The 3719-nt window shown below is 33.0% G+C and overlaps 1 long non-coding RNA gene across 1 annotated transcript; it reads left to right on the forward strand.

Moving 5' to 3' along the window:
* Positions 1–164: 164 nt before the first annotated feature.
* LOC130471257 (uncharacterized) lies at positions 165–2281 on the forward strand. The gene is made up of 3 exons (XR_008931910.1): positions 165–311; positions 972–1036; positions 2059–2281. It is a non-coding gene; the product is annotated as an uncharacterized lncRNA (long non-coding RNA).
* Positions 2282–3719: the final 1438 nt, after the last annotated feature.

Below are 3719 nucleotides of genomic sequence, written 5' to 3' on the forward strand. Positions count from 1 at the left end.
TTTTCTTTCGTAGCTCTCACCATTGCTTCCCTCCTCTTGTTCGATTTCACGCAGCAACCAGAACCTCGTGGTTCTCCCTCGCCGTCAGCCCAACCTCGGCCATCACCGCAGCCTTCGTCGCCGGTATCTTCTTCCTCCTTCTCTCTTTCGTGCTTCTTGCTTTCTTTCTCCCTTTTCGTATTATATCTCCTCCTTAATCGTGCAGCGTCACCTCGCCAACCACCAGCAACCACCGTGCGCAGCACCAGTGCCGCCGCCCAGTACCGCCGCTGCCGCACTCTGACCGCCGGCCGCTCTTTCTCTCCTTTTTGGTTATTTCTTAAACCCTAAGTTATTTAAATATTTTGATTTAAGTTTATTGATTTTAATTTATGTTTCTTGAATTAAATTATTAATCTTTATAGTTAAATTATAATTTTCGGATTTGATATTGATATTGTAAATTAATTAATTTCAGTTTGGTTGATTAATATATAAGTTAGGGTTTAATCATGTTTTATTAATTCGAATTATGTTTTCTTGAATTAAAGTTATAGTTTTTATGATTTAAATTATAGATTTCAGATTATACGAATTACATAATAAAGTTACTAATTTTCAGATTATATTATATTGATTAAATTAGTGCCCTTAAGTAGTAAAGTGTGACTTTTGAAGTTTTAATGGCTTTAAATCATAATATAACGATTATATACTATTAAAGTTATTATTTTTATGATTTTAAAGATGTCGAATATATTTTGAGTAAGCTTTTAATTATTTTATATTGCTGGAAATTTTTAAAAAGGAACGTTTGTTGGAGTTTATGATAATTAGGGATCGTTAGGGAATTAATCACTATTCTAGGAAGTTAATTAATTAAGTTTCGATATTGGGGAGTGTTCTAAATATGTTTAGGATGTGTTTGGAGTACGTTAGTGTTGCTGTAAATTATTAGGAATTGATTTGGGTACGTTTCTTGATTATTTTAGGCGGAGAATTCTTTGTGGGCGACTTTTGAATTCGTTAAAGTGGCCTATCAGTTTGTTTACACAAGGTACGTACATACCTGTGTGCTTGGAATGTGTGTGATTTGTTGAAACCATATTGAAATGATTGATGAACTTCGTTATGTTGAAATGATTGAGGAACTTGGTTATGTTGAAATTTTTGATGAACTAGGTTATGTTGAAAGTGCATGTTTAATATTGTTGGATGGATATGTTAAGCATATATATTTCGTTATGAGAATTATAGCATGTTAGTATGGATGATTGATGCGAACATGTTGGGTGGGAACATTAGATTATTATATATATTGATTCAGATCGATTGTTCATTGTTCCCTTTTAGCTTTTCACTACTTTATAAGGGCCGAGGACCTTGTTTAGTAAGTTGAAACCTTATACCCATATAGAGGGGTTGATCAGTATTAAAGGAAAGGTTGGATTTAATTGGAATGAGTCTTGATTGACATATCTGTGATCACGTACTTAATTCCAAGATAAAAACAGTTGTGAATAATCGTTGATTGTATGACTTATGTGATTGTTGAGTCATAACAGAGTTTAATTTATAAATCATGTAAAGTGAAACTGAGTAGCAATATCTTTAGACTGTGCACGTCTAAAGTGACGGACAATCAGGAGTTGGGGTCATGGGTAGCCTATGGCTTTTTCTGGGGCCGGATTGATCACCGGTTCTATTTTTATTTAAAAGTCCCTCGATATCGCAGGTCATTGGGGTTTACGGAGTCGCGCCCGTACCTCGTCTTCCTTAGTGAAGAAGAAGAAGTTTCTAGTAGACAACTCAGTCCATTGACTATTTCAATTAAAATAATGTTAATGATACAAAGGTCTAGCTCAGTCAAATATAGTCTTCAAGTCAATATATCTTGATTATCCTTGCTTATGTTTTATTTAGTACCATGTTAGGATTGTTCGTTTAATAGAATCATGTTAGGATTATTATTGATTTAGTATGTAGTACTCAGCTTTGCTGATTTCGTGTTTTTGCTTGTGCATGTTGATCATGGCTATGCCTTATTGATCTTGTGATGACCCAATCTTTGGTGAGCAGTCTCTAAGGATCAATAAGCATTGTCCATCTACAGGTTTGAAGATGATGCATCATGGGGATCGGGATTAGAGAGCTTGTATTTAGTTTCGTTTTGCTAAGTAACTTGGTTTGTTAATTTAGACTTTAAACTTATCGTACTATTTATATTCCCTTAATTTCGTTGGTTGGTTTTTGGGATTAAACCTGTAATTGATTATTTATAAACCTAAAGTTAGTTTTATGTTTTCCGCTGAAAAATTCTGAATAAGCCGTTACGTTTTCACACGGGCGATAATGCCTTGATAATTCTCTACGTTTTATATTAAAATGTTGTTTTAGAAAAGAGGGAATTGTCGGGGTGTTACAAAGTGGTATAAGAGCTTATGGTTTTACTTCAATAATTTTTAGGCGCCTAAACTAGCTAGTTTCCTAAAACGAATTTTCGAGAATTGAGCTCTTACTCATTATATCGTTAAAAAATGCGTACTTTTTATTGGGGACCGAATTCATTTTATTTCGTTTACAAGTATACTAATATTCCTTATTTAAGTTCGAAATTAACTTATTTATTCGAATTAAATTAGTGACTCCGAAACTATTTTTATTAGTGAACTTCTTTTGAAAAAAATAAAATAATAAAGGAGGTCTAATTTTTTTTATTTCGAATTAAGGGTATGAAATTTTTAGGAAATCCAATTTTTATTTTTTTATTTTTTTTTCTTTCTTGTTCGAATTAATCTTTCTTTTCGAACTTATTTTAATTCTTATTTGAAAAAAAATAACAAAAAAAAGAAAAAAATTTGAACTTTTATTTTTTTTCTTTCTTTTTATTTTCTTTGTTTTATTTTATTATGTAAATTACTTAAATGGTTTAGTTTATTCTAATTATATTATGAGAGATGATGGGTAGTATAAGAAGGGCATACAGGATAGAATTATATGTGCATTAGTAGTTAATTGCTAGCTTAAGAAGTTAATTGCCATGTGCATGTGTTAAATGTTAAGTGTTACATTTACAAGTGCATAAAGAATTGTTTGATTCCACCAAACTTATTGATTATTGAACCTTGTTTATGTTTTGGCTGGAAAATCGTTAGTGAGACCTTGAATTGTTTATTTCAGGAATAAAATGTTTCTTTCCAAGTATACCAATATAGGATCCTTCGAGAAACTTGATATAGAAACCCCAGATATTTACGTGAAGAAAATTGTGTTTGGATGTGAATATTATGCTAAAGTTCAAGGGCAACCTATCTTAATGAGAAAGGATATCATAGCAGCCACTATCATTAATTGCTTACCTAACAAATTTCCATACCTAGAACTCAAGGAAAAGTTTAAAGACATGCATTCTGATAATGGAACTCCAAACTTGGCTAAGTATGGAACTTGGGATGGTAGATGGAAATATGATTCAGAAATTCTGACCACCATTATTGAAGCGGCAGAAAGTGGGTTTAGAGACGGTAAAATCGTAGGGAGTCATGTTGGGGATTCAGTTACAGAAGAACCTATGGGAATAAGTGTAAATAATGACCTAGAGGAAAATGATGTAGCTGTGGAGAATGAGAATGTAGGTGTTGAGGCAGAGAATCCTAACCCAGCGGCTCATGAGCCAACCATTGAGATCTCTAGTGATTCGGATGCAGAGCTCGAAAGTGAACAGGAGATGGCAAGTGAGC

This window comes from Spinacia oleracea, chromosome 4 (genome assembly GCF_020520425.1).
Source record: "Spinacia oleracea cultivar Varoflay chromosome 4, BTI_SOV_V1, whole genome shotgun sequence".
Classification (NCBI taxonomy): Eukaryota; Viridiplantae; Streptophyta; class Magnoliopsida; order Caryophyllales; family Amaranthaceae; genus Spinacia; species Spinacia oleracea.